A 14,628-nucleotide genomic window follows, 5' to 3' on the forward strand; every position below is an offset into this window, starting at 1 on the left:
AATTTTTGCCATTCTTACTGGTGTAAGGTAGTATCTCACTGTGGTTTTGATTTGTATTTACCTGATGGCTAGTGATGTTGAACATTTTTTCATGTGTCTGTTAGCCATTTGTATGTCTTCTTTGGAGAAGTGTCTGTTCATGTCTTCTGCCCATTTTTTGACTGGATTATTTGGTTTTTGGGTGTTGAGTTCAAGAAGTTCTTTGTAGATATTGGATACTAGCCCTTTATCTCTTATGTCATTTGCAAATATCTTCTCCCATTCTGTGGATTGCCTCTTAGTTTTGTTGACTGTTTCCTTTGTTGTGCAAAAGCTTTTTATCGTGATGAAATCCTAAAAGTTCATTTTGCTCTTGTTTCCCTTGCCTTTAGAGATATGTCTTGGAAGAGGTAGCTGTGGCCAGTGTCAAAGAGGTTACTACCTGTGTTCTCCTCTAGGATTTTGATGGATTCCTACAGACACCTTCCCAAAGAAGACATCCAGATGGCTAACAGACACGTGAAAAGATGTTCAACAACACTCATCATCAGGGACATACAAATCAAAACCATGATGAGATACCACCTCACATTTGTCAGAATGGCTAAAATTAACATGTCAGGAAACGACAGATGTTGGCGAGGATGCGGAGAAAGGGGAACCCTCCTACACTGTTGGTAGGATGCAAACTGGCGCAGCCACTCTGGAAAACAGTGTGGAGGTTCCTCAAAAAGTTAAAAATAGAACTACTCTATGACCCAGCAATGCCCTATTATTTACCCAAAGGATACAAAAATACTCATTCAAAGGGGCACATGCACCCTGATATTTATAGCAGCATCATCAACAATAGCCAAACTACAGAGAGAGCCCAAATGTCCACTGACTAATGGATGGATAAAGAAATGGAATATTACACAGCCATCAAAAAGAATGAAATCTTGCCATTTGCAACGAGGTGGATATAGCTAGAGTGCATTATGCTAAGTGAAGTCAGTCAGTCAGAGAAAGACAAATACCATATGATCTCACTCATATTTAGAATTTAAGAAAGAAAACAGATGAACATGGGGGTAGGGGGGAAAGAAAAAAAGGAGAGAGGGAAACAAGCCATAAGAGACTCTTAACGATAGAAAACAAACAGGGTTGATGGAGGGAGGTGGGCGGGGTATGAGCTAGATGGGTGATAGGTATTAAAGAGGGCATTTGTTGTGATGAGCACTGGATGTTGTATGGAAGTGATGAATCACTGAATTGTATTCCAGAAACCAATACTGCACTGTATGTTAACTAACAAAATTTAAATTTAAAAAAAAAAATGTGTCTTAAAAAATAGCAAAGTGCCATTTAAATATGAAGTATTATTACTTTTTACACTAACTTGATGTCAATGGCCTGTCCTACCACCCTGCCTGGCATGGCCTACAACTCCTTAAGGATCAGAAGAGATGGAACCTTATTTACTATCTTTACCATTTTTAAGTATTTTTAAGCTCGGTAGTGTTAAGTATATTCACATTGTGGTACAACCAACCTCCAGAACTTTTTCATCTTGCAAAACCAAAATTCTATACCTATTAAACAACAAATTCCCATTCCTCCCTCCCCTCAGTCCCTGGCAACTACCATTCTACTTTCTGTCTCTATGAACTTGACTATTCTAGATACCTCATACGTGTACAGTCATACCGTATTTGTCTTTTTACGGTCGGTATTTGTGACTGGGCTATTTCACCTGGCATAATGTCCTCAAGGTTCATCCACGTTGTAGCCAGTGTCAGAATTTCCTTCCTTTTTTTTTTTTTTTTTTTTTTTTAAAGTAGGCTCCATGCCCAGCGTGGAGCCCAATGCAGGGCTTGAACTCATGACCCGGAGATCAAGAGCTGAGCTGAGATCAAGAGTTGGACGCTTGAACCAACTAAGCCAGCCAGGCACCCCAAAATTTCCTCCCTTTTTAAAGCCAAATAATATTCCACTGTATGTACACACCACATTTTGTTTACCCATTCATCCATTGATGGACATTTGGGCTGCTTCCTCTTATTCTTAGAGCAGATTAAAATCAGTGCCCCTGCCAGGTCACACATAAAGAAATGACCCCCACCCTTTCTAACCTGCTTCCTACTCTCTACTGTCACCTGCGTGTCACAGACAGACCCTCCTCCCGCTCTTTCTCCTATGCCACCGCTCCAGTGCCTCCCTTCCCCTCTTTGTCTCGCAGACTAGGGCAACCGAGGGCTCTGGACCCTTGTATTTTTGTGTTCAATATGGAAGGCTTCATGAATTTGCGTGTCCTTGCGCAGGGGCCACGCTAATCTTCTCTGTATCGTTCCAATTTTTGTATATGTGCTGCCGAAGTGAGCACCCTTCATTGTATTTATTCTTTTTTTTAATACTCGAGATAAAATTGCCATATACAACATCGTGTCAGCTTAAGGGGTACGACATGTCGATTTGATACATTCATATACTGCAGTATGATTAGCACCATAGTATTAGCTAACACCTCTACCCCATCACATAATTATTTCTCCTCTGTGGTGAGAACAATTGGGATCTAATCTTTTAGCCACTTGGAAGTTTATAATACAGTATTGTTGACTATAATCACTGTGCTATGTGGGCCCTTCATTTTCGATGCCAGACTCTAACCCTGGGCTTCTGGAAGACTCTGGCACTGATGTTTTTTGTTTTGTTTTGTTTTGTTTTGTTTTGTTTCTGCTGGGAAATGCATCATATCCTCTACCAATTCCCAGTAGATGCTGGTTCCTAGGCCCAAAGGTCCAACTGGGGCTTTTCCCTGTGGGTGAATTTTCCTGACATGGCCCCCTGCTGCCATCTGCTGGCTGTAGTCATCAATACTTCTATGGGTCTGTGTCTTATTCAAAGGGTTGAACCTTTCCAATGCATCATCCATCCTGGGATAAAACTTTCAACTACTTAACTTTTTTCTTTCTCGTATCTTACCTCTGTCCTGTTTTTAAAAGAAAGAACTTTTAGTGAATCCGTGTGCAGGTTACACCATAGTCTCATCTGCCTTGCCCAAATATAGAGAAAAAAAAAATCTCCTCTCCAGATATTTGCAAATGACATATCAGATAAAAGGTTAGTATCCAAAATCTATAAAGAACTTATCAAACTCAATACCCAAAGAACAAATAATCCAATCAAGAAATGGGCAGAAGACATGAACAGACATTTCTCCAAAGAAGACATCCAAATGACCAACAGACATGAAAAAGTGCTCAACATCACTCCGCATCAGGGAAATACAAATCAAAACCTCAATGAGATACCACCTCACACCAGTCAGAATAGCTAAAATTAACAAGTCAGGAAATGACAGATGTTGGCGAGGATGTGGAGAAAAGGGAATCCCCTTACACTGTTGGTGGGAATGCAAGCTGGTGCAGCCACTCTGGAAAACCGTATGGAGGTTCCTCAAAAAGTTGAAAATAGAGCTACCCTATGACCTAGCAATTGCACTACTGGGCATTTACCCCAAAGATACAAATGTAGGGATCCGAAAGGACACCTGCACCCCAATGTTTATAGCAGCAATGTCCATAATAGCCAAACTATGGAAAGAGCCTAGATGTCCATCAACAGATGAATGGATAAAGATGATGTGGTATATATATACAATGGAATATTACGCAGCCATCAAAAAACCCAAAATTTTGCCATTTGCAATGACGTGGATGGAACTAGAGGGTATTATGCTAAGTGAAATAAGTCAATCAGAGAAAGACATGTATCATATGATTTCACTGTTATGAGGAATTTAAGAAACAAGACAAAGGAGCATAGGGGAAGGGAGGAAAAAATGAAACAAGATGAAACCAGAGAGGGAGACAAACCATAGAGACTCTTAATCTCAGGAAACAAACTGAGGATTGCTGGAGTGGTGGGGGGTGGGAGGGATGGGGTGGCTGGGTGATAGACATTGGGGACGGTATGTGCTATGGTGAGCGCTGTGAACTGTGTGAAACTGATGAATCACAGACCTGTACCCCTGAAACAAATAATATATTATATGTTAAAAAAAAAAAAAAAAAGATAGTAGGAAGGGAAAAATGAAGGGGGGGGAACCGGAGGGGAGGACGAATCATGAGAGACTATGGACTCTGAGAAACAAACTGAGGGTTCTAGAGGGGAGGGGTGGGGGGATGGGAAAGCCTGGTGATGGGTATTAAAGAGGGCACGTACTGCATGGAGCACTGGGTGTTATACGCAAACAACGAATCATGGAACACTACATCAAAAACTAATGATGTAATGTACAGTGACTAACATAATAAAATTTAAAAAAATCTCTCCATATTTGGGCACTTCAATTTGCAAAGGGACAAAAAAAATTTCCCAAAATGTCTAAGGTTCTCCTCATCTCCCTGGAAGCAGTTCTATTACATTCAAATAAGTTGAATTGTAGATAATGTATAAAATACCAAGTATTCTTTGCTACTCAAAATGTTTCTAAAGTGTTTTGAAAATATTCAACATAAAACAAGATCCTTTATTGTTAACACAGACATAAAAACGAATTCTAGGTATGCTTGGGTGGCTCAGTCAGTTAAGCGCCTGCCTTCGGCTCAGGTCAGGATCCCAGGGTCCTGGGATCGAGTCCCGCATCGGGCTCCCTGCTCAGCCTGGAGCCTGTTTCTCCCTCTGCCTGCCGCTCCCCCTGCTTGTGCTCGCTCTCTCTTGCTCTCTCTGACAAATAAATACATAAAACATTTTTAAAAAACGAAATCTATACAAATACAACAAGAGTTACATTACAGACTCTTGGGTCATTTTAAAGTGAGGTGAGCCAAGAACGGAGAGTGGATTTTGTGTTTATAAAGGAAACTAATTTGTCAGGCAAAACTGAAACATAAATGTCCAAGCCCGTGCACTGGAGTCACTGTTGCGGACTATATCTTTACACAGTATTAAATGTTTCTTTCTCCTCCCCTGCACTGTCCCAGCTTCCTGCTTTGCCTTCCCACTTCACATTGGACTTACTGTCTCCAGCATCCATCCTGTTACCAAGTCCTGTCCTGACAGGTATGGTCAGTGGCACCGGAAGTACTATTTTTAAGGGTGATATAAGAGTTAAGAAGAGAGATAGGCGTCAAAGTTGATGGAAGAGTGAGAGTAGTGTTCTGGGAATTCAGTCTCAGGAAAGATGGTTGCTTTCTTGTGATTGGGGAGAAGGAATCCGATTACACCGTAATCTGAGGAGTACGGAAGGAAGAAGCCAGATTTTAGGTGGTGATGATTTCAGAATTTGCCTGGACAACAAAGGTTCTATCTGAATGAACGGTGGTGATCTGTGGCGAAGGAAGGTCTTCTAAGGGATCTGTCTTGGAGCTGCATTTGTCTAATAGTCAACATAAAACCAAGAAAATGTCAATCATTGTTTGAAAAAATGAGAGGAGTCGATGCAGTGGACGAGGGGGAGGGGCTTCAGGCCCTTCATTGGTCCCTGTATTCTGTGGCATTCTGCTCTGGTCATAAGTAGAGGTAAGAAATTGCACTCAGTTCCAGGCAAGGGGTCAGTGAAATATCTGTGGGTGTGTGGAGACCTCTCTCCAACTAGGTTAAGCTAAAGAAACAAGTGAAAATTTCATAACATTTGAGCTCTGCTGGAACTCTGGAGCTTGAGCACGGTTGTAAGAGGAGGGTCAATTAGAGAGTCAACCTAGAGACGTTGCCCTGAAAAGTGAGGAAAGGAGAAAGTCAACGTTATCATGAAAATGCCATCATAGATTTAATAGTTTCAGGTGGAGGGGCCGGGCGGATCAGTCTACGCATCGTCACATCAACTTGTTCTTGCCACAGGAGTCTGGGGATGGGAACGTTCAGTTGTTCCCGTTGACACGCATCATGCTACCGGGGGAAAACATCCGTTAGTCGCCTGGATCAGTGGGAAACATCTCAAGAAATACTATCAAATCCTCACATGATGAAAATGATTATGAATCAAATTCAATATCACAACAGCTCCAATCGCAGGTCAATGACTTAAGGGTGATTTTGAGCCCTTATCATGCACTCTGCCTTAGCGTCCGTTGTTTCATTTACTCCTCACAACAATCCCATGAAATCTGCAGCATCCCATACTGTCGTCATCATTGTCGCTGTCGTCATTTTACATGATAGGAAAGTGAAGTTCAAGAACGTTGACCTGATTGTGGTCACAAGGTTCCTGGGATTGAAACTCTGGCAGTCTGACCTCAGAGCTCATGCCCTTAAACACGGTGCTCTTTTCCCTTCTGAGGTCCCTATATTTACTTATAAGACTCTAAGAATGTTGTAAAAGTTTGTTACAATTAAATGTCTACTCGTGCATCTCACTTTGGAATAAGCATATATGGTGCCGCTGTTGGTTACATACCCATCATCTGTCCCTCATCCAGCTTCTTGACTTTTATTTAGGTATCTGCCTCTTGCTGTTCAGCCCATGTAATTTGCCAGAAGGTGATCCAACTTGAAGGGTGGGTACTGAGAAGCCTGGGCCAGTTATGCTAATCCCTTTGCCCTCCCCAGGGATGCAAAGCTCCAGGCTTTAATCAAGCAATCCATCATTTCTCCGTGGGAGACTGCTATTATTCCAGAAGTGGGTTCATGACCCAAACTGGTCCAAAAGGTGTCAATAGAGAGCATTTATTCCTTGGTTTGATTGAAGATATTCTCTCTCTCTCCCTCTGCCCCCACCTCTCTATAGCACTTTCTCTATCTCTATCTTACGCACACACACAGAGAGCTGTCAAAATGAGATTGCCCATTGCATCAACCATCCCAAGAAAGAGCTGAAAAACTGGACCTCTCTCAACCATTCCAATGGAAAGTTTTGTAGCAGTTCCAGAGAAAGACAATTGCAACCTGAGACAAGACCAAAGTCACATACACTTCTCTTTTCCTTGCCCTAGGCTAATTCCAATCCTGCTTTGAGATGCTTCCTAGTGCACAAGAGCTGTAGAAAGCCTTTACCTTCTAATTGAGTCATTTTCTTTGTTTTTCTGTGACACTACCTAGTTGTCCCAACATAATGTATTAAAGATTCCATTCAGCAGCATTCCGAAGAAGGGGCAGGTGGGAGCAATCCACCCAGCCACTGGAGTGGAGAGAGAATTTTATTATTTTATCATTGACATTGTTTACAGTCGATGATGCCTGATTATGATTTTTAAAAAGCAGGTTGATTTAGTCAATCTGATGATTGTTTTAGGTTCTCTATAAAAATGAACCCATGAGGTGAGCCATTCCTACAGTCCCACCTCCCCACCTGGTACCCCACTAAGTCCATCTTCTTTCTACTGGCTCAAGATACCACTTTCATTATATAATAATTTCCATTTCTGGATTTGCTCTTCTATTCCATTGGTCTGTCTCTTGATATGCTAGTTTCACTCTTAAGGCTCTACGTTTAAATATCTTATGGTTCTGGTCCCTTATTGTTGCTCTTTTTTATTTTTTGGCTTTTTTTTTCAGTTTTTTCAGCATTTTTTAAAATTTAAATTCAATTAGCCAACGTATCATTAGTTTTTGGTGTAGTGTTCAATGATTCATTAGTTGCATACTCAATGATTCATTAGTTGCATATAACACCCAGTGCTCATCACACCTGCCCTCCTTAATGCCCATCACCCAGTTACCCCATCCCCCCACCCACCTCCCTTTCCACAGACCTCAGTTTGTTTCCCAGAGTCAAGAGACTGTCATGGTTTGTCTCCCTCTCTGATTTCTTCCCATTCGGTTTTCCCTCCCTTCCCCTATGATCCTCTGTGCTATTCCTTATGTTCCACATTTGAGTGAACCATATGATAATTGACTTTCTCTGCTTGACTTATTTCACTTAGCATAATCCCCTCCAGTTTCATCCATGTTGATGTAAATGGTAGGTATTCATCCTTTCTGATGGCTGAGTAATATTCCATTGTATATATGGACCACATCTTCTTTATCCATTCATCTGTTGAAGGGCATCTTGGCTCCTTCCACAGTTTGGCTTTTGTGGACATTGCTGCTGTGAACATTGGGGTGCATGTGCCCCTTCTTTTCACTACATCTGTATCTTTGGGGTAAATACCCAGTAGTGCAATTTCTGGGTTGTAGGGTAGCTCTATTTTTAACTTCCTGAGGAACCTCCATACTGTTTTCCAAAGTGGCTGCACCAGCTTGCATCCCCACCAACAGTGTAAGAGGGTTCCCCTTTCTCCGCATCCTCACCAACATCTGTCATTTCCTGACTTGTAAATTTTAGCCATTCTGACTGGTATGAGGTGGTATCTCACTGTGGTTTTGATTTGCATTTCCTTGGTGCCAAGTGATGTTGAGCATTTTTTCATGTGTCTGGTGGCCATTTGGATGTCTTCTTTGGAGAAATGTCTGTTCATGTCTTCTGCCCATGTCTTTTTTTTTTTTTTAAAGTCTTCTGCCCATGTCTTGATCAGATTATTTGTTCTTTGGGTGTTGAATTTGATAAGTTCTTTATAGATTTTGGATACTAGCCCTTTATCTGATATGTCATTGCAAATATCTTCTCCCATTCTGTCGGTTGTCTTTTGGTTTTGTCGACTGTTTCCTTTGCTGTGCAAAAGCTTTTTATCTTGATGAAATCCCAATAGTTCATTTTTGCCTTTATTTCCCTTGCCTTTAGAGACGTGTCTTGCAAGAAGTTGCTGAGGCCGAGGTCGAAGAGGTTACTAGCTGTGTTCTCCTCTCGGATTTTGATGGATTCCTGTCTCACATTTAGGTTTTTTCAGATTTTTTGGCTGCTTTTTGCCATATGAATTTTGGGATCAGCTTGTTTAATTCCAATCCTCAACTTCTTTATTTATAGTTTTTTCTCAGGGTTTTCTCTTTAGCTGATAATTGAAACATGTGGCTTCTGGCTTTAATATAATTTTAACTGAGTTTAATTAGAATAGTTGAAGCTGGGGCACCTGGGTGGATCAGTTGCTTAAGTGTCCGACTCTTGGTTTTGGCTTGGGTCATAGTCTCAGGATTGTGAGATCAGGGCCCCAAATTGGGCTCCACGCTCAGCATGGAGTCTGCTTAGTATTCTCTCTCTCTCCTTCTGCTCCCCCCCCCGCCCTCTCTCTCTCTCTCATACATAAATAAATAAAAACTTTAAAAATATATTTGAAGGGGCACTTGAGTGGCTCAGTCGGTTAAGTGGCCTACTCTTGGTTTTGGCTCAGGTTGTGATCTCAGGGTCATGAGATCAAGCCCCACATCAGGCTCTGCACTCAGCATGGAGTCTGCTTAAGAAATTCTCTCCCTCTCCCTCTGCCCCTCTCCCCACTCACTCTCTCTCTCTCAAATAAATAAGTAAAATCTTTGAAAAAATCAAAAATATTTGAAGCTTATGGCCTTTTATTTGACATTACAGTCTTTCCTCTGCCAAGTTTGGGGGCAATTTCTCAATCATTGTACTTTTTTTTATTATGTTATGTTAGTCACCATAGTCATCATTAGTTTTTGATGTAGTGTTCCATGATTCATTGTTTGTGCATAACACCCAGTGTACTTATCATGATTTAAAAATTTAAAATTTTAGTTGTCCTTTGAATAGGTACAAAGTTCAAAAGGAACCAAAGAGTTTCTAGTGAAAAATCTCCTTTTTACTCCTGTCTTCCAGACACCCAGTTCTTTTCCCATGAAGCAACCCACATTGCCAGCTTTTTTCAGAGATAATCTATGCACATACAAGCAAACATATGGATTTTTTTCTTTATTCTCTTTATATAAATGGCAGCACACTTTATGCGCTGTTCTGCACTATGACTTTTCCTCCTACCAATAGCTTTAGGAAATCACTCCAAATTAGTTAATAAAAAGCTGACTCCCCATTCCCATGACTACATAGTATTTCATTGAATAAAGGTACCACAAAAATACCACAATTGCTGTTCATTCAGGTTGTTTAAAGATCCATTGCTATTACATACTATATGATTTCATTTGTGTAGAATTCTAAATAATTCAAGATGATATATTTTTAAAGATTTTCTTTATTGAGAGAGAGAGAGCACTCAAGAGGGCATGTGCAAGCAGGGGGAAGGCCAGAGGGGGAGGGAGAGAATCTTAAGCAGGCTCCACGCCCATTGGGGAGCCTGACGCAGGGCTTGATCTCATGACCCTGAGATCATGACCTGAGCCGAAATCAAGAGTCGGATGCAAAAGCAAATAGGCAGTTGCTTGGGGATGGGAGATGGAAATAAGGGGATATGATGTCTGTTGAAATTCATGGAATTGTATACTTTGGATGAGTGTAGTTTATTGTACCTAAATTACATCCCAATAAAGTTGCTTTTAACAAACCTATTGCTACTGCAAGTAATGCTGTAATGAAGAACCTTTACATATGTGTTCATTCTCTCCATCTCCACCTGTATTCTCAATTACTCATTACAATTTCACAGTATTTAATTGTTTTCCTTCCGGAAAAAATGATTTTGGTACAAAATCCACAAAGATATTCATTTATTTAGTTGTCCATTTGGTTGTTTTTTGTTTTTGTTTTTGTTTTTTTTAAAGAGACACAGCGAGAGAGGGAACACAAGCAGGGGGAGTGGGAGAGGGAGAAGCAGGCTTCCGTCGAGCAGGGAGCCCGATGTGGGGCTCGATCCCAGGACCCCGGGATCATGACCCGAGCGGAAGGCAGACGCTTAACGACTGAGCCACCCAGGCGCCCCTGTCCATTTGGTTTTTGTCCGTCTCCCTTACCTCACTCCCTGCCCGCAGGAGAGACTAGGACCCTTGTCTGTTTCATTCACTACCTGATCCTCAGAGCATAGAATGGTGGTTGCACAAAGCAGGTGTTCAATAAAATATCTGTTGAAGGAGAGCATCAAAATGTATATTTTCAGCTTCACACCTAGGGGTTCTGATTCAATGTGTCTGTGATAGCTTTGGGGAATCTGTATTTTTAATAAGCTCCTCCAGGCAATTCTGGTCATCAACCAGGTGAAGAACTGCTTTAATTCTGGCCACCCAACTTGTCATCCAGATCACTGCAGGACCCTACTTCCTCCTTCCTGCAAGCAGCACCCCTTCTTAAAACACTGCAGTGTTGGGTTTCCTGGGTGGCTCAGTCGGTTAAGCATCTGCCTTTGGCTCAGGTCATGATCCCAGGGTCCTGGGATCGAGCCCTGCATTGGGCTCCCTGCTCAGCGGGGAGTCTGCTTCTCCCTCTCCCTCTGCCCCCCACCCTGCTCCTGCTCTCCCTCCCTCTCCCCCTCTCTCTCAAATAAATAAATAAAGTCTTTTTAAAAAACACTGCAGTGTTGTAGTAGATTATTTCCCAAGCTGGCCACATCAATCCCCTCCATCGTGAATGTCTTTTTTCTTTCTTTTTAAAGATTTTATTTATTTTATTTGAGACAGAGAGAATGAGATACAGAGAGCATGAGAGGGAGGAGGGTCAGAGGGAGAAGCAGACTCCCTGCCGAGCAGGGAGCCCGATGCGGGACTCGATCCCGGGACCCCAGGATCATGACCTGAGCCGAAGGCAGTCGCCCAACCAACTGAGCCACCCAGGCGCCCCTGTGAATGTCTTTTTTCAATGCAATTTTTAACTCCTCCTATCAAGAGGTAGAGCACACTTCTTTCCCCTTGAATATTGTCTGGTTTTGTAACTTGCTTTGACCAGTAGAATGTGAAACAAATGATACCATGGCGGGTCAAGGCCTTGGCCTTAAGAGGCCTTGCAGTCTCCAGTTTGGCCCTTTTGGAAGCTCTGTGGTGGAGAACCGAGGCATCCAGCCGAAGGCTCCACCGAGGTCCCAGACAATGAGCAAGTGAGGCCATCTGGGATCCTGCAGCCTTTGTGGGGCTGTTCCAGTTGACACCATGCAGAGAGGAGGCCAGCTGCAGTCTGCTAAACCTTGCCCAAATTCCTAACCAACAGAATCACGAGCAATTAAATGGTACTTGTAGTAAGCCCCTAAATTTTGGAGCGGACTGCTACAATTACAGATAACTAAAACAGATGTTATTACAATGACCTCAGGATGAAGTCCTAAATCCTTAAAGGGCTTGAAAGGTCATCTCTCTAAATTCACCTCCTGCCAACCCTCCCCAGTCCAGCAAAGCTTACCTACCCGCCTAGGCTTCAGATGCTGTTTCACCGTGCCCTTGACTTTGGAGTAAGATAGCCCGGGGGTTGTCCAAATTGTATGACTTCGGTTAAGTTACCAAAACTCTCTTGGTTTTATTTTTCTCATCTTTGAAACAGGAATAATAGTAAAACTTATTTCACAAGGCACAAGACCGTGGTGTGAATTCATCAGGAGGATGCATGGCAAGTATTTAGGATAGCGCCTAAATACTTAGACAGCACACAGTCAATGTTAGTAGTAGTAGGAGGAGAAAAATAATAATTATGGGGCGCCTGGGTGGCTCAGTCGTTAAGCGTCTGCCTTCGGCTCAGGTCATGATCCCGGGGTCCAGGGATCGAGCCCCACATCGGGCTCCCTGCTCCGCGGGAAGCCTGCTTATCCCTCTCCCACTCCCCCTGCTTGTGTTCCTTCTCTTGCTGTGTCTCTCTCTGTCAAATAAATAAATAAAATATTTAAAAAAAGAAAAATAATAATTATTATTATATTGTCTTGTAGTTGTCTGTTTATGTTTTCCCTATAGAAGGTAATCTCTGTGAGAACAGCAGAGACCATACTTTGTCCATTCTTGTGTCCGCTCCTATCTCAATAAGTAATTGTTGGATACATGAATGAATAAATGAATGAATGAGCAAGAGAATAAATAAACTTGTTTGTGATGTCATATAAATGAACAGAACTGCTAAACACACATGGATTGGTGTCAACCTCTTAAGAACAGAACTTCAGGTGTTAACAAACACTCCAATGGTAATCATTTTGCAATATTCAAGTGTATCAAATTCACAGGTTATACCCCTTAGACTTAAACAATATGTCAGTTATATCTCAATAAAACTGGAAAAAAGAAAAGAAAAGAAAAAAGAACAGTGCCTCAGGCATTCGTTAGCTCCGCTTATTATGAAAATGTGGTGAAGTCATCTCACGATCCTGATGAGATAGAATCATAGAGTGTTGAATCTGATTCTTTGATTATGGATTTTTTTGTTTTCAACTTTTTTCTTCCAAGATAAATGCTATAGTTGGGATCTCAGTTAATTGTTTTTTTCTGAAAGGGCCACCGAAATCTCTTAGTTTTATTCTTTCTAAGGACTTTGTCTTTAATGTATATCATTTATTTGTTTATAACAAATTGCACTGTTGTGATGGGGGGCCTTTCAGTGGGTTTTTTGTTTGTTTGTTGCAGAGGAAAGACAATTTTCTTTTTTTTTTAAGATTTTATTTATTTATTTGTGAGAGAGAATGAGATAGAGAGAGCATGAGAGGGGGAGGGTCAGAGGGAGAAGCAGACTCCCTGCTGAGCAGGGAGCCCAATGCAGGACTTGATCCCGGGACTCCAGGATCATGACCTGAGCCGAAGGCAGTCGCTTAACCAACTGAGCCACCCAGGCGCCCCGGAAAGACAATTTTCTATTGACCATTCCCACTTAACACTTCTGCAAGGCTTTTCAGTTTTGTTTTTGATGACAAACATGAGCAACCGCCGGTAGTCAAGGAGATAGGATCATTACTGCAGTCTGAGAGCTGAAAACATTCAGATGTGTCACATTATTAATTAATCTGCTGCATTATTTTTCCATCTTCTCTTCGTAGGCAGTCCCTTGCTACCCCGGTTATTAACAAGTAGTATAATTTATCCCTCAGAGGCCCTCAGAGTGACATAATTGTATTTTTAAAAACAGCTACAAAACAAGGCAGGAAAACATCATATATTTTACAACACCAGAGCCCACTTACAAAGTTAAATAATCAGGTGTTTTATGAAAATTTAATGGTGACTTAGAATTGATTATGTAACATGAAAACAACTGTGGGAAATGGAAATTATCGAGTTTGGGTTTTTGTTTAATTGGTTGTTTTTTTGTTTTTTGCAAAAAGAATCTTAACTTTTTACACACTATACTCATTGTTTCTAATTCCTTTCCCTCCAATCTCTCTTGTACACACTCCACTGAGGCTTTTGCCCCTACTTCTCTACAGAAATTCCTCTCATTTAAGTCCTTAGTGGCCTCCATGTAACCAAATCCCACGGTCACCTTGTTCTACCTGAAAGACTTTCTTCTTTTGGCGTCTGAACTCTTTTCCTATCTCGCTAGTTATTCCTTATCAGTTTATTTTTATTTTTATTTTATTTTGGAACAATTTAGAATTCACAAGTCACTGCAAAAATACTATAGAGAGTCCCATGTACCCTTCACCCAGCTTTCCCTAATGATAGCCTCTGACATAATCATAGTATATAATCAAAACCAGGAAACTGACATTGATACAGGGAAACTACAGAGCAGTCTTGCATGTGTTTATTTTTTTTTAAGATTTATTTATTTATTTGAGAGAGAGAGAGTGGGGGGGGGAGCACAGGGAGAGGGAAAGAGAGAATCTCAAGCCGACTCCCCACTGAGAGTGTAGCCCAACACGGGACTCAATCTCATGACCCTGAGATCATGACCTGAGCTGAAATCAAGAATCGGATGCCTAACAGACTGAGCGACCCAGGCACCCCATCTTACATGTGTTTATTTTGAGAGGGGGTATATAG

At 41.6% G+C, this 14,628-nt stretch overlaps 1 non-coding gene across 1 annotated transcript; it reads right to left on the reverse strand.

Moving 5' to 3' along the window:
- Nucleotides 1-2,240: 2,240 nt before the first annotated feature.
- LOC123842087 (U6 spliceosomal RNA) lies at nucleotides 2,241-2,344 on the reverse strand. Its single transcript, XR_006790353.1, has one exon. It is a non-coding gene; the product is annotated as a U6 spliceosomal RNA (small nuclear RNA).
- Between the last annotated feature and the right edge of the window lie 12,284 nt (nucleotides 2,345-14,628).

This window comes from Mirounga angustirostris, unplaced genomic scaffold (genome assembly GCF_029215605.1).
Source record: "Mirounga angustirostris isolate CCGP_5_RB_7025 unplaced genomic scaffold, mMirAng1.0.hap1 SCAF_11, whole genome shotgun sequence".
NCBI classification, from domain to species: domain Eukaryota; kingdom Metazoa; phylum Chordata; class Mammalia; order Carnivora; family Phocidae; genus Mirounga; species Mirounga angustirostris.